We start from the raw sequence: 21,985 nt of genomic DNA, 5'->3' as shown, positions 1-21,985 counted from the left end.
GCCAGATTCTCCCTGGCCAGGCTCATGAGTTCAGCCAGTCTCTCTTGGAAGATCAGGACATACTCCACCACTGACTCTCCATCGGGAGTGGCCCTCTCCTCCCACTCGTCTCTCATCAGGTCCAGGGGGCCCCTTACCCTCCTTCCATATAACAGTTCGAAAGGCGAAAATCCAGTAGACTCCTGGGGCACCTCCCTGTATGTGAACAGCAGGTGAGGTAAGTACTTGTCCCAATCCTGCAGGTGCTGGTTCATAAAGGTTTTCAGCATCATCTTTAGCATCCCATTGAACCTCTCCACCAGCCCATTGGACTGGGGGTGATAAGCTGAGGCCCAGTTGTGCCGGACCCCACATTTCTCCCACAAGCACCGGAGCAGAGCCGACATGAAGTTTGACCCTTGGTCGGTCAAGACTTCCTTGGGGAACCCCACTTGGCTGAAAATGGTCAGGAGTGCATCCGTCATGGTGTCTGCTTCAATGGAAGCTAAGGGCACTGCCTCAGGGTAGTGGGAGGCAAAATCTACCACCACCAGAATGTATTTCTTCCCCGACTGGGTCGTCTTGCTGAGAGGCCCCACAATGTCCATGGCCACCTTCTGGAAAGGCTCCTCTACGATGGGCAAAGATCTCAAAGCCACTTTCCCCTTGTCCCGGGCCTTCCCCACCCTCTGACAGGGGTCACAGGATTGGCAATACTGCCGGACAGTGGTAAAGACCCCGGGCCAGTAAAAGTTCTGTAGCAACCTCTGCCCGGTGCGCCGGATTCCCTGGTGCCCTGAGAGGGGGATGTCATGGGCCAGGTACAGTAGCTTGCGGCGATACTTCTGGGGGACCACCAGCTGCCTCCTGATCCCACAGGACTCTACTTCCCTTGTGGGAGCCCATTCTCGGTATAGGAACCCCTTCTCCCACAGGAACCTCTCCTGGCAAACTCTCCTCATGGTCCGTACCACACTGAGGTCGGCCAGGTCCCTGAGCTTCCGCAAGGAGGGATCTTTCCTCAACTTGGCCTGGAACTCAGTGGCTGGGGAAGGGATGGGGACCGGTTCCCCCTCATTGGCCGGGTCTGAGGCCACAGCCTCTCTGAGCCGTGCCCCTCGGCGCTCCCTCCCCACCAGGGTGGGATCCTGCGCCTCCGGTGTGGTACCCTCCCCAAGGTCAGGGTACAGTGCCCCTCGCCGGCTCTGGCTACAGGTCACAACCAGAGCGATCTGTGGCTTGCTTGGCCAGTCCTCTAGGTCTCCCCCCATCAAAACCTCAGTGGCCAAATGGTGGTGTACCCCCACATCCTTGGGGCCCTTCTGGGCCCCCCATTTCAGGTGTACCCTTGCCACGGGCACCTTAAATGGGGTCCCACCCACCCCCGTCAGGGTCAGGTAGGTGTTGGGCACCATCCGATCTGGGGCCACCACCTCAGGCCGGGCCAGCGTCACCTCCGCGCCCATATCCCATTATCCATTGACCTTCCTCCCATCCACCTCCAGGGGAACAAGGCACTCTCTCCGGACGAACAGCCCTGCGCCCACCCTGTAAACCGAGCACCCTGAGTCCAGAACATCCAGCCCTCTGGCGGAGCTGGCCTGGGGTACTCTTCCCTCCTGAGCAGGTGGTAAACTGGCAGCCCCCCTTGCCTGGGTCGTCTGCCCCTCGTCCAGCTGGGTCCCTACCCAGTTAACCCTGGGTAGGTTGGGTCTGCTCAGTCTGTCCCTGAACCCTGGGGCACTGGGTCCGTACATGGCCTCTCTGGCCACAGTGATAGCAGCTCAGGTCATGCTGGTCCCCTCGAGCAGGTCGGAGGGGCCCAACGCCAGGCGTTCCCCTTTGGAGGGGGTTCTCCCTATTTCCCCGCTGGGAGGTTCCATGGTAACTCTCTCTCTGCATGGGGGGGGCTGTTCCTTTGGGACTCCTCCTGGCTACCCCCTGACCGACTGTTCACAAACTCATCAGCCAGCTGCCCTGCGTGCTGTGGGTTCTCTAGCTTTTTATCCACCAACCACAGCCTCAGGTCGGAAGGGCACTGTTCATACAGTTGCTCCAGTACGATTAGGTCAAGCAGGTCCTCTTTAGCTTGGGCCCCAGCTGTCCACTTGCGGGCATATCCCTGCATTCGGTTGACCAGTTGTAGGTATGTGATCTCAGGTGTTTTACGCTGACTCCGGAACCTTCTCCGGTACATCTCGGGGGTCAGCCCAAACTCACGGAGCAGGGCCTGTTTGAACAGTTCATAGTCCCTTGCCTCTGCCCCTGTCATTCGGATGTACACCTCTACGGCTTCGGGGTCCAGTAAGGGGGTGAGAAACTGGAGCCTGCCTGCAGGGTCAACTCTGTGCATTTCGCAGGCATTCTCAAAGGCTGTCAGGAAGCTATCTATGTCCTCCCCCTCCTTACGCTGGGCCAGGAAGCACTTATCAAAGCTCCTTGCAATCTTGGGTCCCCCTCACTCACCGCAGCCGGGGTCCCACTGCTCCTCAGCCTGGCCAGCTCCAGTTCATGCTATCTTTGTTTCTCCTCCTGACGTTCATGTTGACGTTGTTTTTCATGATCCTCCAGCTCCCCCATTTTCATCTCCCTCTCCTATTCCAGCCGTATCCGCTCCAGGGATGGGGAGCTCCGCCGGGCTGCCAGGGTCAGGGTGCCCTCGGTATTCGCTGGGCTTCCCCCAACCCCTCCCCCAGGCCTAGGTAGGAAGGGTCTCGGGATGTCCTCGGCAGCAGTCTGACCCCTCCCAGCCCGGTCAGGCCCCAGGGCCCATGCTGCGTCCACCGGGCGGCTTCCCTCAGGGACAGGGATTGGGTCATCCAAGCGATCCCTCTCCTCCAACTGGGCAATCAGCTGTTCCTTGGTGGACCTCCCAATGTGCAGCCTCCTCTGCCTGCACAGCTCCACCAGGTCGCTTTTAAGGCGTTTAGCATACATCTCCCTGCTGGCCACTCGCAGGCCTGGGCAGCTTTCTATGGTTTCCAGGAAAAACCCCTCCTGTGCCAGTCCTTCTTGAGGTCACCACCTCTTTGCCAGGGTCGATCCAGGCTCACTGCAATTCCCCGGGGGACCCTGTTACTGCAAAAGTCCTTCTCTCTGGTCACACACTCCCAGGGGTTAACTGCCCCCTGAAACCGTCTCTCTCTGAATCTTCAGCATGCCTGGTCCCCGTCAATCCCCCTTCGTTTTACTGTTCCCCAGTCACTTACTGCAGGAAACGCCGTTCATGGGGTGCAGTACATCCCACCGCTACCACCAGTTGTCACGGAGTGTGGGGGAGTCCAGGTCCTGCACCCCTGGGATTCACTGAGACTCTCAGCCAGCCAGGAGAACAGAAGGTTTATTGGACAACAGGAACACAGTCCAAAATAGCGGTTGTGGGTACAACCAGGACCCCTCAGTCAAGTCCTTCTGGGGGAGCAGGGAGCTTAGACCTCAGCCCTGGGTTCCCTGCATTCCTCCACCCATCCCCAAACTGAAACTAAACCCCCCAGCAGGCTCTCTCCTGCAGCCTGTCTTCATATTCCTGGGCAGAGGTGTTACCTCCCCCTGCCCCTCCTGGCTCAGGTTACAGGCTCTCAGGTCTCCCATCCCCAGGGCACATTCCCAGGTCAACACCTCCCTGTCTGCTGCGTCACATCGTCACACCCTTATATAATAAAGAAACAGGCCAAGAAGATACCTGTAAATATTGAGAGGGAAGAAACAAAAAAGGTAAGATCCATACCGCTGGTCTCCTCAACCCACAAGATATTTGTTTTCTGAAGATAAAACTTGTGTCGAACAAGGTAACATTCTGACATGTACTGCTTCTTAGACTCTTTTCTAGCCCCTGTCCTTGAGCATCCTAGCAAAAAGTAGAATTCACTTTCAATGCTCAGATACACAGCCAGAAAAGGAGCTGGTATCGACCCATTATGGAACAGCACCTGTATCAAACCACAAGTTATTAATGCTAGTGAACAGCTCATCAACCGACTGAGCACTCCAACCAGCAGGAATCTCTGGGTTCATCAGAAGCACATCATACTAAGTGTATCCCTCCATGACACCAGCAACAGCTTTCTTATATTGGCAACAGAGAGAGTTTTAATGATCGTAGGCCGGATCCTCAGCTGGCATAAATTGATGTCACTCCATTAACTTCACTGGAGCTACACTAACACCAGGTGACGTTTTGGCCTCCAAACCTGTCAAATCCAAACCCCAAAGACATCTGAGTAGACTAACAGATCTTACAAAATCTCACATATTAATTATCTTTGACATCTGTACTGGGGCTTGATTCTTCTCTCTCTCTCTCTCACTGGTTTGTCACTTGTGACTCCAGTGATTTAAAGGCAGTTACTCAGGATTCAGACAACTGTGAAAAGAGAATCAGCCCCAATACTCCTCCTTTTAACTTTGGGCAAATAAATCTTTTGAAACATGATGCAGTTAAAAAGCAGCTTACTAAAGGGGGAAAAGACAGATTATAACAAGAAGCAAAGGAAGTGAGATTAGCTCGAGAGGCATATTTGTGTATAAATAGAAATGACAGAGGAAACCAGGGAGTGTGAGCTATGATGAGAAGCAGAGACATCTTTTTATTTTCTTCATATGCAACCCTATGTCACCACTTCCTGTGTTAAAAGAATTGCATCTTCGGCTTGCCTTTGGCAACAGATACGAGAAACTATTTTACACATGAATGTTCATCATATCTGGAAAAGTGAAAGTTATCGGCTAGAGAATCTCAGATCAATTGACTTGGTCAGAAAGCCCACTGTGAGCTGAATAATCAAGTCCGTTGAACAGATCTGTTCAAAATGAGGGCGCTTCCATAGCAAACCTGTGGGGCTCCTTTAAAGTTGAAGCAGCAAATAAAAGGGAAATCTCAACTTCTTCTCATTGTCCTAATAATGTATTGGCAAATGGCCACCTGGAATTATTGACTTCACTCCTTCAAGCATTTGTGCATGTACATAAATTTACTCACACAAATACATTGGCACTACGTCCGCAAGGAAAGATATACACACACACACGTAAGTGTTATTGGGATTGTGACTACTGTTTGTATCTATAAGTCTACTTTGGGATACATATCCCACTTCAATTTCTTTGTTGCAGCAACGGTAAACAATTAAGAGAACTAAGTTACGAGAGTGCATTTGTTCTGAGCAGACAGCTACTCGGTACAGCTGCCATGGCTCTAACAGGAAACTTGGTGTAGGGGAACTCATGTTCCATTCCCCCTAACAAAACGATGTGTTTGACAGTGGGATTCTTGCTTAACTGTTATTAGGTTCATGTTCTGCTTGGGAGAGACTCTGATTTAAAAAAAAAAAGGAAAAAGACTAAGCAGAGAGGGGAAAATCACTGTGACTATAGAGGGAACAGTGTAGCAGACTGCAAGAAGAATGACAACAAATACAGAGAAGCTGTGGAAAGTGAGCAGCAAAGGGGAGAACAAATTTAAGGTAAAAATAGATACAGTGGGGTCATTCTCTCAATTCTACTGGTGTAAATGAAAAATCACTCCCCTGAAGACAATAGAGTCACATTGGTGTAACACCAATGAAAGAAAGATGAGAATCAGACTTAATTAAACTACCAATATATAAAGGACACACATGTGCCACTTTAGATGTTGAGGGTGTTCTGAGGCAATAAAGAAGAGATACACAATTTTTAAGTTAGTGAATTTAATTGTATTTATGTATACAGCTGTAATGGCAGGTGTCTCTGCATGGGAGATATGAGAGAAATGGCTGTTATGAACACTTAAACTTATAACTATTCTGGATTTTAGAGTGAAGTCATTGAGAAAAAGGGATAAATGTGCTAAACTTTGAAGGTTTCTAAAGATGCAGACTGATTGTGCTGTCTCTGAAGGGAATGTCTGTTACTAATACATTGCAATCAAGATTATTTTTTTTAAAGTTAAGGTTGGTAAGTTGTTAATAAAGGGAGAAAACAGTTTGTTGGGACAGAAGGAGGATCCTTTATTGAATTGCACCATAACACAATATTAACCATGAAACACCTGCAAAGGCAGAGGGGGCTAGTCCACCACTTTTCTCTGGTTCAAAAGAAATAAAGAGTGATCAAACCTTGAATACAATTATTTTTCATAACCCCATTTCACAAAAGTTCACACTTTGAGAGGAAAGTGGGAAACAATAACAACAAAAATAATAAACAAATGAAAGGAGAGAGAGAGAGAGAGACACACACACACACATACACACACACAAGGCTGTAACCACAAAAGCCTCCCCATTATCTTTTGCAAACATATGTTGATATTTGCAGGCTCATCGCAAATTGAAATGACAAATCCTTAAACAACTATTTATGTTTCAAAGTCTAATGAAGATAATTGGAGAGCCAAAGCAAATGACAAGAAATGAACAACCAGTGATTTTGGAGCCAGATTCTCTCCTGCACAGCCCTCATAATTTGCTACTTGTCAATCTTTGCCATGGAAGTCAATGGAGAAATGCTGATTGACAGCAGCTGGCAGAGTCTGGCTCCAGGGCTTGCTTATGTACTATTTCCTTTTACTATTCAGTGGTGCATGGTTGGTTGTCTGCAGGAAGTCAGATGGTATTATTGCTGATCCCTGATTGGATAACTGAAACAGGGAGAATAATAGTGAATAATGAATCATATACTTCCAGGATGACTTTCTAGGATTTGAGGGCATTTTACTGGATACTCAGTGGTGGTCTGGAAGGGAGTGGGGCTGCATGGGCATAGAGATGAGTGGGAGTAAACAAATAAGGCAGTGGTTTGGCATGTGGCTGGGCAGAAAGGACGAGGAGGCATAAGAAGCAAAGATCATAGAGGGGCCGACAAAAGCTAGCATGAGCAGAGCCTTGCAGGACAAGGAACATGAAAAGGATTTGGAAGACAAGCTCATCAGAAGCCAACAGAGGGATTCCAAGAGGGAGTGGAGATGGTTGGAGTGGTAAGAGAAAGAGATGGTTTGCACAGCATTGTTGTGCACAGACTAAAGTGGGTGCAGAGGAAGCAATTCCGACAAGGCTGACAAGCTTGCTCAGTGACTGCTCAGAGAATACCAGGTAGGGTGACCAGATGGCAACTGAAAAAATGGGACAGAGGGTGGGGGGAGGGGGGAAATAGGAGCCTATATAAGAAAAAGTCCCAAAAAACTGGACTGTCCCTATAAAAATGGGACATCTGGTCATCCTAGTCCCAGGGACTCTCACCCACAACAGATAACACTAGGGTGATGTCACTGCTCACACTGCAGTGCTGTGAGTTGTGGCAAGTGAGCTACTTTGTGCCAACTGAGAGCTCTGTTGTGATACTGTAGAAGATCCTCTCTGCGGTTCTGACCCCTTTTCACCTACATAAGAGTGCTGCTCTGACATACATTGTGGGAAGTCCTGTGGGACACAGAACTGGCAGTGCTGGCTCTGTGGCATTCCCCTCACAGCCCCTGGTGGTGAAGATGTCAGAGAAAGGAGTGTGGCCAGAGTGCTGTGTTTAATGGCATTATGGTTCAGTGGACGCAGAGACATTTCACTCACTGTTGTTTTGATCCTTTAGGACTCAGTGCTACAGGGGGCATAAGTACTTTGATGAGAACATAAGTGCTTTGCTAGATTGGGGCCAGGGACTGCAGCACCTTGCAGGGTGAAGCCCAAGATGTGCAGCTGGGCAGGTTTTGGTGAGTAGAGGGTACATATGGGTGCCACAAAGATTAACTATTGGTAAGCAGTGCACTCTCCACTGAGTGGTTGGAAGGCTCAACCTCCATCCACAGTAGCCTTTATTGTCAGTAGCCCAAGGTTTAAAAAAACAAAACCATGGGCTGTAGGCATAGAACTGGTGTCTCTGAGCCGATAGCTAATAATGTCCTTAGCTCCACATGCCTCTCTGTAGCCTTCCTCATGCTACTACGCTGGAACAACTTGGTGACCCTAGAGTAGCATCCTCATTAAGATTTGGGGTCCCCAGAGCAGCATGTCCTGCTAATCCCTTTTGACTTTGCATTTATCTATGCAATGCTCTGCACCTGCATAGCATAGTGATCAAAACCTGGGTAGAATGATTTGTCTTTAATAGGGTGAAACACTGTCTACTTCATAGAATCTCAGGTTGGAAGGGACCTCAGGAGGTCATCTAGTCCAACCCCCTGCTCAAAGCAGGACCAATCCCCAATTTTTGCCCCAGATCCCTGAATGGCCCCCTCAAGGATTGAACTCACAACCCTGGGTTTAGCAGGCCAATGCTCAAACCACTGAGCTATCCCTCTTCCCAAACGTGGTGATAGGTACATAATTTCAAAGGACCTTCCCAACTATACCTTCAAGATCTGTGGACGTATCAGTCATGTGCAGATGGAGTAACTGCATTTAGCTGCCTGTTGCACATGCATTTACCCAGCGCCTACATGCAAACATACACTCATCCATAAAAGAGGGCCTTTGCAAACACAAACAGATGCAACTGCAAGTTTTGTAGGTGAATTTTTAGAGGGTTTTCTAAATATAGGACCCTAAATGAAATAGCCTTAAGCACATGGTGTGCAACAACAGGAGAGCAACGCCACTGGTAAAAATTGTATTTTTTCCAATTGGAAACTCATAGATGGATCATTTTGCTACTTCTCACTAGAAAATTCAGTAGGGCTCCTTCCTGCGAACTCTTGCTGCCAGGAATGGTCAATTACGGCAAGCACTATGAGCTTGATGCAATGCTCTTTGAAGTCAATGGGAGCCCTTTCATGGATTCTAAAGGAGATTGGACGAGAACCTATGTTTGTTAGGGTTTGCAAAATCCAGTCTTTAGCTTTTAATTAAAAATCTTTTTGTCAGACCACAGTGAGATTATGAAGCAATCAGACATACGGATGGTGTGGTCTGGCTATCTGCCTTGCTGAGAGACTGAAAAACCTGCTTTCCAAAGGTAGTCAGATATGCAATATTAGCATAGGCTGTTGTGGGATTGGTAGTCCATTGGCTCCCCTGGTATGAAATTCTGTAACACAGGCACAATAAAGAAGGTTAGTTTAATTCCAGAAACTAAAACTTTGTAATTTAAATGCCTAAATTACAAAACTCAAGCACTTAAAAAACAAGAAAATAAATACTTAAGGGCATCATAAATCTTGCACAACCCACAGCCATAAACACAGCCTTATTAAGCAAAAAAGAAATGTTTTTCAAATGGGTTGTTTATATTTTTAAATTCCTGGAGAAATGATATAGTATTCTTTTTGGGTCAAAGTGATAGTTGTTTTTCATTAAATATGTATTCCTTATTCTTGATAAGAATTACTTACTATGTGGGCCCACTTACTATGTAGGCAGTGTAAGATTTATGATGCCTTTAACTATTCATGTCCTTGTTTGAGCTGTTGGGTTTTGTACGTGATGACATCCATAAGGAAGCTGTTTGTCATTCAGCAGCTTACTTGGTTTTTGAAACAAAGATTTTTGGTTCTAGACACAGCTTGTAAAGTTTTAAATACATTGAATGGGACATGTCAGCAGATTATTACGCTATAAAGGAGTGAGTAATACTGGCCAACGTAGTAGTGGCTCTTGCAGAATCCTGGCAAGATACACATGTCCACATAGCTAAGTTAACCACCCTTGTCCACAGATCACAGCCTCAACTTCACACTACTTAGGGGGTAAAAATCATTCAAAGTCTTGGGAAATTAAGTGTCAGACTCAAACTACAACATACATGGCTTAATTTCACAGCCAATGCCCAGCCCAGTACTACTTCTTCATAATTAAGTTGCAGAAGAATCCCATTCTGTGAAAACGTCACTGAAATCCCACAGTATACCACAGGCCAGACCTTAATATGCTACACATATTTTCTGAGGGTTTTTTTTTAAACCTTGTAAAAGAATTGAATAAAGCTGAAGTTAAATCTGAAACAAAAAGTCAGAGTCAAAATGTTTTGACTCTTTGGGAATTTTGGATTTTCTGACCAAAACAATTTGACACAAACAGTGAAATATTTTGGTTGACGCCAAATCTACATTTTTGGCACACACAAAAATTGCATCTGAAAAATTTTGTCCAGCTGTACTTGGGATGGCAGAGACCTGGCTAACTGGATCATTTGAGTGGGCTGTAACAATAAAAGGCTGAGAGGAGGCCACTAAGGTGGATCTTGTTGGACTGTTACTTCACGGCCAAGCCCTGGTGGTATCTGAAGATGGTGGATCCCCTTGTGAGTTTCATACAGAAGCAAGAACACATCCTTTTCAGAGGGGAGGGCAATGTGGTGAATCCATCTGTGGCTGCTCTGTTCCTAACACTCAGGAGGCTCAGCGAGAGAGAAAAGCTCTGTGGCAGTTGTGGGCCACAGGGGTAGAGTGTGTGGGGCTCCGGAAGGACCAGGGTGTTAAAGGCACTTGGGGAATGCATGTAGGGACCACCAGGCATTAGTGCCCATACAGCCTTAGCAGCAGAAGTGCCTGCCTAGCCGTAGTGATCCTGGCATGCTACCAAGGAGTGTGTCACACTGGGACTGGTGAACTGCAGCATTCCACAGGCCTCACAGAAGACTTTACTAGAGCTGAGTGAATTGATTCTTGTGAATCAACAGAATTGGCTTACAAATGTCAAATCAGTTGCATGTGCGCAAACTGACTGAAAACAATAAGTTAATTTGTCCTGCAGATCATTAGTTACTGGTAATGATCCAAGACAAGGAATGAGCCCAGATTGACTCTCAGAGCAGCTAGAAAATACATGTTTTATTGGTAAAGTGAGCACATCAGATATGGAAATCAGAGGCTAGAGACATGGGACCGCACCATGACATTTTTACAGAGTAGGACTGTACTTACGTGCATAATTGTTTTTCTCTTTCATGTGAGTATTTGGTGGATTGTTCAGTGCATGTTGGGGAAGTGATGCTGAGTATTTGCTCTTGTTCTCATGTGCATTTAGACGTGTTCCCTTAGTTATGAATAATTTAATGATTTATTATACCCTCGTTCACCATTTACTAAAGCTTCCAAAGGCTTTCTGGCATGGAAGCATTAATACTAAAAATAACTGGGATGCTAACAGGGGTGGAGGTCAGCCCCTCATGGGACCTGATTGGATTAGGCTTTGAGAGAAGATTTAGCTGAATTTTCTTTTCTATGGGCCTTGCCTTACTGTGGTGTCTGGGGTCAAATCTTACCATGAAAATACTTTGGATGGTCTCCTCTTAGTACAGTGCACACATGTTCAAATCAATAAAGCACTACAGAAGCTGTCACAGACATTTCTATTAATCATTAAATGCCCTGGATAAGGGAGAGGAACGGCAGAGCATTGGCCAAACTGTCTTTGAGGATGGGATGAAGGGTGGTAGAAACAGGATTGAACCAGCTTTACTGAGCTAGGGATGGGGACAAAGGATCCAGCCAGAGATCAAGTTGTGCGGGAGCCAGGGCTGAAGGTCAAGATGGAGGGTTTTGTAGAACACCTTCCCTCATGTGGTGAGTCCTGTATTTTGATGAATAATTCATCTGACTTTATCCACTATTTGGTCATTGTCCTGGAGATAAAAACCCTAGTGGCTTCTTGCCCTTTACAAACAGAAAAGAAATGAATCTTGTTTATTCTGTTGATAAAGGAGTCCAAAGAGCTATGGAGGGTCCGCTGATCATGTCCTTTTCCTAGTATATTAGAACACTGCAAGTGTAAATGAAAAAGAAGCATTAGAAAGGAGATGTTCCTCCTTAAAATAAAAAGAATTTGACACCTATTCTTGCACTGCCTGGGACATTCTTCACTAAAAGCTACAGAGTCATGTACAAGTTCAACAGCATCAGGTTATACAATACATGAGACCATTGCAGCAGATCCGAGTTTTGCAGCTGTGTTATACAACTATGATACAGTAATTTATAAGGAGAGACTTAGCGAGAGACCAGTTCACTTAGTTTATTTTCAAAAGGGGGTTAAGGAGATTTTTAGCACCTTTACCTGCTAATCTTAAATTTAGAGGTTATATTCAACTTCTGGAAAAGTCTTGTGGCCTAAAGTGGAGCTCAAATGCAGAAAATATATATATATTAAAATGTACCACACTTTGAGGATATTTATTGATGTGACTGGAACTTTGATAAGATCTTTAGCTTGAGGAGCAATATCACAATGCATCTTTGAATAAAATGTTCATCTCCCATCCTACTTCTGCACTCAAATCACCTTGAGATCAGGCTTCTAGGTGCTGTGCTGTCGAGATTGGGAATTCTCAATATGTGAGATGATCAAGCCTGTTCACTATAGTTATTTATAATCTCTGATGAAATCATTAGATATTTTTGGGACTTCCTGGCAGCAAATTCCATTTCTATTTGCTCTATAATGTACTTGGAACTCTGCTGTATGAATAAGATCTGTCATCAGCTTTTTGACTATACACTATGAACTAAGACATTTGGAACACAACACTTCAGAGTCACATCCACTAGCAAGAGGATCAACAAACTCAAAAGTGTACAGAACAAGTTTCCAAAGTTTCAGCAGCATTACACAATTATGATTTGGTCATCTATAAAGATGAACTAGAGACAGGTTCAGTTCATTTATTTTAAAAAGGAGTTAAGAAGATTTTAATTAACACCGCTGCCTGTGGACAATCTTGAATATGGGCGGGGGGCGGAGTGGGGACGACCACATTTGCTTTCTGTAAAATGTTGCTGCCTAATCTCTATTTTTCTAGTATTCATGTAAACTAATTTTTAAAAAAATGTCAATCCTGAAGGATATTTATTAACTTGACTAGGAGTTTGCTAAAATCTGTGGCTTAAGGGGCAAGACCCCAATGGATCTTTGACTAACATGGTCTTTCCCCATATCAAGATTACAGCCATTTTCCTCTAGTCAGGTACACACATTGGTCAGCTCATGCACCACTAGGGGCAATAGTTCTTAAATACAGACCAGTGTCTCAGTTATCTCCATGAATTAAAATCACAGGCACATTGTCCATGACTCAGTCTCCCAGAGGTGAGTATTCACTTGTTAACATTTCCCGGAGAGAGTTTGTCTATAAATCATTAGTTGCCCTTGCTAACGTTGCAGCTTGGGACATTGGAGATCCAGTCTCCATCTTTTTCCTTGGCAATTTGGATATTCTCTTCAGTGGGATTCTTCCCACACCTCCTTTTCTCCAGACTGTCCTAGAGCTGGATTTTAAGGCACCTCGATGTGCACATCACAGGGAGCACTGCTGAGATGAATGTGGATGGTGCCCGAAGAAACAAGAGGTGACTGCCCTCCCCAGCAGTCCCACGATGGGACCACTGGCAGCCACCACCGAGTGTCTGCCCAGCCACCAGAGATGTGAAGTCACAGAAAAGAACAATATTCCTTCTATACAGATATTAAATATCAACATCCCCAGGACCCCCAGTGCCTCCCTAAGTAGCTAGAACCATTCACTAGGAGAACAAAGTATTAGTACACAAGCTAACTCTACTCTGTAATGTGGTGGTTTCAGAGGAATTGTAGGAGTGTAACCAAGGACAGAATTTGGCCCAATGACATACAGCTGAGCAGCTGCTCTATATCCTCAGTCATCCACTGCTTCTCAGTTACATAGTCCAAGAAGCAACATAAGGAGGAGCCAGGAAAGAAGGATCCGTCTTTAGTCAACCAAGTTTGAATATTCTTATTTTTAAGGACTGGGGAGATTTAATGGAGATCTAATGACTACTCAGGAAGGAAGATGGTTGAAGTACAACAATATGCCTTTGCCATCCTGCCTCATAAGGGCTCTGAAATGTGCACCAAAGGGCCATTAAAGACCATAACACTTTACACCTAGATAGTATTTAGATCCCTACATGTGAAAGCATTTCACAAAAGGAGGATAAGTTTAATAATCACCATTTTCTACTGTGGAAACTATTTCGAGAAAGCTCAGTGCTTCTCCAGTTCACACCATACAGCATGAAAGACCTGGGAAAACAATTCAGTTCAGCTTAAACCTGAGCTAACAGACAAAGTAAAGTGAAAAAAGCCACTCAAACAAAATTAAGAGTACACAGACTGGTTTAACTAAACTGGTTTAAATGCACACTTTAGTTAAGCTGGTGCAACGCTCCATGTAGACAAGGCCAACCTCTACGGCTGTGCAATTAACAGTGTGCAATATACATTGTTTCCTCACAAAGGAACTCTCTGGTGGAGAGAGTGAATGGATAATACAAGAGACAGGAAAGATGGAACCAAAGTCCAGGCCTACATATCATCAGCCTTGATGTTAATAAGGAGGCAGCAGTGGCAAAGAGTGGTTGATGGCACTCATTGTGTAATCCTGAACCTGGGAAACAAAACACCAACAATTATACCAAGGCCATATTGACTGTGCCTATAAACTCTACAGTCAGCACTTACAAACCTAGGTGTCTAAAGTTAGGCTCTTAAATCCATATTTAGGCATCTGAATTAAACTTCCCGGTTGCCAAAGGCTCCCAGTTCCCACTGAAGTGACAGAGGTAGAGGCTCAGCACCATGAAAAATCAGGCTGTTTACTTAGTTTCTTAGATGTAGATTTGGGTGTTTGACTTTCAGTACCCAAGTTTGAAAATATTGACCCAACACCCTGCATTTCCCTGTTCCTCCGTGTGGCTCTGCCTGGTCAGAAGGGAATTAGCAACATGGACCTCTAATTCTGAGAATTTCAGGCTTCATGTACATTAATTGACCTTTAATACACAATGGAGAATGTACGGCTCTTCATAGTGTAATGGAGATATTTAGGTTAGATAATAGGAAAAATTTCCTAACTCTAAGGATAGTTAAGCACTGGAACAGGTTACCAAAGGCGGTTGTAGAATCCCCATCACAGGAAGTTTTTAACAACAGGGATAGTCTAGGTTTACTTGGTCCTGTCTCAGTGCAGGTGGATGGATCTGAAAACCTCTTGAAATCCCTTTCAACCCTACATTTCTACAATTCCCCATTGACGTGGCATAATAAGCAACTGAGGGCTCTTAATACTGTACTAATGCTCCCCATCATTTTAGAGACATACATAAGTGTTCTTCTTATTTCTGTGACTATATCAAAAAGAAAATTCTAATTTGTTAGCCTACTGCTTGGTGTTATACCCTTGGAAATACCTGTTCTGTCTACACTGCCCTGCAGTTTGGATTATTGTTGGATCATATTACAGAAGTTCTGTATTAAAATCACAAATGAGTTTGATTCCCCAGAGTTTAAATCCCAGGGTATTACTAATTAAGAGGTCTCTTGGTTTTTGGTACTCTTCCTCTCCCTCTATGTGTGAAACTTGCAAGCTGCTAATTGTGTTAGTACATTCTAAGACAGAGTCTGTTCTCAAAGCAGTTCACAGAGAGAGAGACTCAAAGCAATACTCTAACAACAGAAACAGCACCCAGAGACTCCCCGCCCTTTTGTTGTATTAACAATTGTGATTAAAATAGAGATAGAGGATGCTTGGTGTGGATAATAACTGAATGATCAGGGAGGTGCCAGCCTAAGAATCCAGTGTCCATCGGCTGAAGAAGGCGTCAAGTGGAAATAACCAGAGGACCCCCCGCCCCCCGGAGGGCAGACTGGAATCCACCCAACAGCCTCAAGGATGGGAGAACCAAAGAACAAGATAACATCTTGGAGCCGTCAGGAATGTGCTATCTGCTGATTGATTCAGCAACAGCATGATGAAGCAATTCCCATAGACTGGCATAGGAAGAAATTCCTATAAAAATAGACTCTAAAAAGTGAGAACTTTGGGGTCTGATTCTGAAAACCAACTTCCAGGAGCATCAGATGAGCATCTGACAAGGCCCTGCTCCCTCCTCATGTCCAGGCCACCTGGCCAGTGGCTTGGCATGAGCAACTCTAAGGCTGGTAACTATGATAACAACCTTGCAGAACCTGTGTGTGTGTGTGTTTGTATGAATGAATGTGAGAATAAATATGAGATTGAATGGAATGTTATAGCTATAACTAACTGCCTACTATGATTCTTTCTGTATTCACAATAAATGTGGTATTTTGCCTTTTTCCCTTTAATAAGATCCTGCTGGTTTTTATTTTATTGGTACAACATTTTGGTGGAGAATTGCGAAAGGGGGAATATTGGTAAAAAACCTCAGTTATTGTAAATATTGGTGTGCACACCGCCAGCTCTAGTGAGCTAGGCATTTCTATTAGGTTAACCAGACCTGCTGGCCTCCGAGAAGGTAGCAGGGGACCTGCTGGCCTCCGAGAAGGTAGCAGGAAAAACAGATTAAACCAGACCTGCTGGCCTCCGAGAAGGTAGCAGGGGACCTGCTGGCCTCCGAGAAGGTAGTAGGGAAAACAGATTAACCGGACCTGCTGGCCTCCGAGAAGGTAGCAGGGAGAAACAGGTTAACCAGACCTGCTGGCCTCCGAGAAGGTAGCAGGGAGAAATAGGTTAACTGGACCTGCTGGCCTCTGGGAAGGTAGCAGGGGACCTGCTGGCCTCCGGGAAGGTAGCAGGGGAAAAACGCATAGATTAAGCTATGATTTCAGAATCTAGGCTGTGTCACTTGCTAAGTAATACCAGCAGTGACAAAGAGATTGAAATATCCATGTTAAGATGTTTAAAAGAAAACAGGGTAAGCCAGTACTAGAGGGAGGAATGGAGTCAGAAGGAACTCCAACCTCACCTTTTGTTAAAGAAATTACACCTTTTAAACAAATCCTTCAAAAATTTGGGCACAGTCCTTGGACTAAACAAGGCCTAGCTGATGTCTGCACTATTTCGGACCTAGAGGATAGATTGGCTCAGTATATCCTCATATACGAACCTTCTAGTGCTGCCAAAAGAGATGCAGCAGCAATTTGGTTGTTGTGGGAGGCATGTAAGGATTCTTCTCTCCGCTTGTCTTCATGTAAAGAGGAAAAGGCACAAATGGAAAAGGGAGCAGACAATTGGAAGGTGCTGGCTACAAATATCCAAAGCCAGCTGAAAATAGTGAAAGAGGCACTCCAGGAATACAAAAAGAGTGAAAAAGTTAACTCTGCAGAGGCTGGAGGGAGGCAGGTAAAGGGGGAGAAGGTCCTATGTACGGCACCCCCAGGCATAATTACAAAGAGAAAAGAGAGTAAAAAAAAAAAAGTTAACTCTGCAGAGGCTGGAGGGAATTAAGCAGTTAAACTTTGTATTTCACCCAAACAACTTTTAACCGAAAATGTTAAAAAGGAAAAGTGTTAGAGCATTCTTGGTTTCTTTGCAGCCATTCTGAAAGAAAAATGGGCCCTTTTCCAAAGGAATGTCCGTAAATTAGCCAGGCAAAAATAAACTATCTGATTAAAATAATTTGACTGGACAATTTAGTCAAATTTGCTAAAAGAACATAAGAGGGTTCTATTGGAACTTAACTGCCTCAAATGTATAAAGGGAATGTAAGATGTAAAAAACAGAGCAGTGTGGAAGGGATGTTAAGGAAAAGAAAATGTGTATGTATCTGTCTGAGTGTGTGTAAATATGTAAAGTTCTAAGGACCAGTTAGTTTTGTTTTTGTTTCAAATAATGCCACTAAAAATCCATTTGACTCTTTAATTCAAAGTTGCAAAACTGACAGACCTTTTTGCTAGACACAGGTAATTAGTGTTGTTTGGCTTTGGGATTTGGCATTTAACCCTTAAAAGGTAACTCAATGCTTTACAAAATTTAAAATGTTTTTAAGTTGTGGCTGCAGCAGGGCAGTCAAAATCAGGAGAATATAAAAAAAAAATATTTTGGATTCTTTTTGTTTGTTTTTTGTTTGTTTGTTTGTTTTTGTAACAAAATAGCAGATGAGAGTTGTAGTAAAAAAAAAAAATTAAAAAAAGACAGTGCCTCTCTGAAGCAACAGCAGGGGTGAGGTGCACAAAACAAAAAGAAGCAATGTTAGAAACACTGAGTCTTAAAATGGCTCTGAGTAATCAGACTGTCACTTTGATAAAGGTACATGAAAACTCTGTAAGCAAAAAAAGAAATAGTGACACCTTATGTAAAAATGGATCTGGATAATGTTATAGAAGTTAAACTATGGAAGGAATGTGCATTTGCCCCAGAACATGTGCAGGGTATATTGTAGAAGGGGCAAAAGAAATGCAAACATACCATGCTACTTAATTAAAATGCTATTAGGGCTCCAAAGGGAGCCACAATAGGTTGGGTTTTCTTTTTCAGATTGCTGTGTGTTTTGGAAGCAGAAGTTAAAAGTAATCAAAACTCTGGTGAAAGTTGATTGTGTCCCTTTTAAGATAGAGTCTCTGAGCTGCTGATGGCTTTAAATCCAAAAGCAGGAAGTTTCTGTGAAAATGCAAATTACCTAAATGATAAAGGAAGGAAAGAACTAGCAGCACAAAGGAGCTGCAGATAAAGGACATACCTGGTCAGCAAACAAATTGTCTAAATAAAAGGCATGGGATAACAAGATAATTTTAATAAATTTAATGATAATAAGTATCCCTGTAACAACGTATAGTGTGTATGATTTTTGGAAAAATCCTTTAAGGTCGTATGGTAATGATGCTTCTCAGTTATTACCTGTAAATAAAACTTAAAGCTTAACACAGCAGGAAAAAACATTATAAACTTGGTCTGCTGTATAAGAAGGAAAACTCAGGGATTTAATGACTAAACAGTGGGATAATTTCCCCATAACCCTTAAAAGATAAAAGCCTTTGAAACCTGGCCTGCCTATAGAACAAAAACAGGAAAATATGGGGGCAATTTCTCTGTTTTGCCTGCAATCAGCAAGGGTATTTGTAAAAGAAATATTTTAAGCAATAATCTGCCACCCCAAAAGGGGTAGAAACATGTTCTTTTTGTCTTTCAGAAAATCAGGAAAAGCTGATGCCAGCTGAAAAGCAACCCAATACCATGAATCTACTGTCACAATAGAAATTGTGTTCTGTGTTCTGTGTTCTATGTTTTGTCTTGTGTTTTGTGTTGTTGCTAGCACTGTTGTGTGTTTAAAAAAAAAAATACTGAAGACCTGCAGGAACTTAAAAATAAATTAAGCTTTCTGTCCCAGCTACAGGACAGCCTGATACAAAAACAAGTACATGCCAATGTAGACTTGGTCCAAATTGGTCTGGGTAACCTAAAAGGCCAATGGAATCTTTAGTAATGGCTTAATACTACCACATGGCTTATCCATAAGAAAAAAAAATATTAGAAATAGGAAACTACACAGCCATAGCTATGGGATGCACTGAAATGCAGATACTTGCACTAGCTACTTTGGAACACAAAATGTTCTGGGTCATATTGGGAAATATTAAGGGTTTGATGCATTTGTTAAAAAAGAAAGAGATCATTGTTTGACACTTATCAATATGAATGGATGCAATATGTTTCCAGTATTGTAAACCAGGCTTCTTAATGGGAGAAATTGTTGTCAAAATTGCACACCAACAGTCCCTGGAGGCAAAGGTATTGAAGGTTAACCCACTCCCCATATTACACATGGGATCCTTCTGGCTACCCTGGACCTTGAGCCAGTGGGCTGGGGAGGGAGGGAAGCTATTGGACACTAGAGGGTGTACCGAATGGACTCCTCAAAAGTGGGTGTGCCTCACCTTGCCTGTTGCCCCAGAACCTTGTAGTAAAGATACATCACTAGGATCATGTATGTGGCATGAATTGGAATCACAAACTCAAATTGCCTCACAGTACTTTCTCTTGAATAGGCTACATAGAAAGTGACACTGACGATTATAAATCTTAGTGTCAAAAGGGGGATTATGTTGGATCATATTAAAGAAGTTCTGTATTAAAATCACAAATGAGTTTGATTCCCCAGAGTTTAAATTCCAGGGTATTACTAATTAAGAGGTCTCTTGGTTTTTGGTACTCTTCCTCTCCCTCTATGTGTGAAACTTGCAAGCTGCTAATTGTGTTAGTACATTCTAAGACAGAGTCTGTTCTCAAAGCAATTCACAGAGAGAGAGACTCAAAGCAATACTCTAACAACAGAAACAGCACCCAGAGACTCCCCGCCCTTTTGTTGTATTAACAATTGTGATTAAAATAGAGATAGAGGATGTATGTAGATGGATGCTTGGTGTGGATAATAACTGAATGATCAGGGAGGTGCCAGCCTAAGAATCCAGTGTCCATCGGCTGAAGAAGGCGTCAAGTGGAAATAACCAGAGGACCCCCCGCCCCCCGGAGGGCAGACTGGAATCCACCCAACAGCCTCAAGGATGGGAGAACCAAAGAACAAGATAACATCTTGGAGCCGTCAGGAATGTGCTATCTGCTGATTGATTCAGCAACAGCATGATGAAGCAATTCCCATAGACTGGCATAGGAAGAAATTCCTATAAAAATAGACTCTAAAAAGTGAGAACTTTGGGGTCTGATTCTGAAAACCAACTTCCAGGAGCATCAGATGAGCATCTGACAAGGCCCTGCTCCCTCCTCATGTCCAGGCCACCTGGCCAGTGGCTTGGCATGAGCAACTCTAAGGCTGGTAACTATGATAACAACCTTGCAGAACCTGTGTGTGTGTGTGTGTGTGTTTGTATGAATGAATGTGAGAATAAATATGAGATTGAATGGAATGTTATAGCTATAACTAACTGCCTACTATGATTCTTTCTGTATTCACAATAAATGTGGTATTTTGCCTTTTTCCCTTTAATAAGATCCTGCTGGTTTTTATTTTATTGGTACAACATTATGAGGGTGTGAACAGCTTTGTGCACAAAGTGCTGTGCTGTAACTCCTCTGTGTGGATGCTGCAGGTGTGAACTTAAAGGCCCTGCGTTTGCACTAGTGTACACATATTAAGCTAGCTGGGCCTTGGGTCCTGGTACACAGCAGTGAATGGGTACTGCACAGCTGCCTACTGCCCCAACCCTGGGACCAGGTGGGAGGGGAATGTGCAAAACCTGGGCTCCACTTCCTGGAGCAGAGCTGGGATGCAACACTGAACAGAATCACCCTCTCTTTAAAAAACAGATTGGCCCTTGTTTGCCGCCAACACTTGTGCTCCAAAAACTGCTTCATTTCGTACTGGCAGGGCGGATACTGGGACTGCTGCTAATATGCAGCCTGGGCTGCTTGAGGCTCCTGGTAAGTAATGTCAGGCCTTGCAGCTTCAGAGCCACTTCCTCCACCAAATCCTCCTGTCATGGCAAGACCTAGTGTGTGTCCTACAGCTGAGCCTACTGCTACTCCTGCAGCTGTTGTAGCCATCTGTGCCATCAGACCAGGCTGCCTTGGTGCAGCAGCAGAAGATACTGCAGATGCAGGGGCAGGTGCTGGTACTGGAGCATGAGCTGCAGAGCTGTTGGTAGGATCTTGCTGGGTTGCTTTATGCAGCTTCTCTCTATCAGGAGTGATGGAGACCCAGTGCCTCTGTCTGTACTGTCCTGTTTTTGTGTAGCACCTACAATTATGTGGTCTTCGTCAATTACCAGGGCTGCTAGGCACTATGGTAATACCATGAGAAATAAGAAATCTGGTAATCATCTCTTATTTACTTTTGGGATCAATAATTGACAGGTCATGAGCAGGTTTATCTCCTGTTTAAAGGTTAGTGGATATCAAAGAAGTATGCGGCACAGACCAAGAACCACAATGCTCACTGGTGGCAAAATCCTTTTGCCTCTATAGCCAGAGTCACTTCTGCCATTGTATCTAATCCACAGTACGATCCTCTGAGGTCAATTTTCTTGCTCTGAATTTCTACCTCATTGCACTTAACACCCGAGAACAGGATTTGGCCTGAAGGCTCAAACCTTCCCTTAGCAGCCCAAGGAAAACATCTATTTCCTCTTCCCATCATACCTGGAAAATGCTCTGCAGCCCTTTTAGAGTGGGCTGGGCCTCCGTAAACCTCATCAGTATTTCATCCAGAGCAGCCAGGACCCCAGTGTACAGAGTCTGAAACAAGAGGATAAGCTCAGATGAATGTTTTCTGAGCCAGACACTTGTGGCCATGTCGAAGGGGACAATAGGGCTAACGTTCCTTGTTAGTCGAAGAGCTTCAAAGAGGGGCAGTAGTGAGGAAAGTGGGATTTTG

The 21,985-nt window shown here is 44.4% G+C and overlaps 1 protein-coding gene across 3 annotated transcripts in view; it reads right to left on the bottom strand.

The window, feature by feature from the left end:
- Positions 1–21,985, bottom strand: part of ADIPOQ (adiponectin, C1Q and collagen domain containing) — a gene marked incomplete at its 5' end in the record, with an annotated part of 79,728 nt that overhangs the window by 33,762 nt on the left and 23,981 nt on the right. The window contains one exon of one of the 3 annotated variants that reach the window (XM_084640218.1): positions 21,751–21,846. The exons of the other annotated variants lie outside the window; for them this stretch is intronic. The remainder of the gene's footprint in view (positions 1–21,750; positions 21,847–21,985) is intronic. 3 annotated transcript variants of the gene reach the window in all.

Source organism: Lepidochelys olivacea (genome assembly GCF_965140295.1).
Source record: "Lepidochelys olivacea isolate rLepOli2 genome assembly, chromosome: 9".
In the NCBI taxonomy this organism is placed as follows: domain Eukaryota; kingdom Metazoa; phylum Chordata; order Testudines; family Cheloniidae; genus Lepidochelys; species Lepidochelys olivacea.
This window is presented reverse-complemented; position numbering and strand designations above follow the sequence as displayed.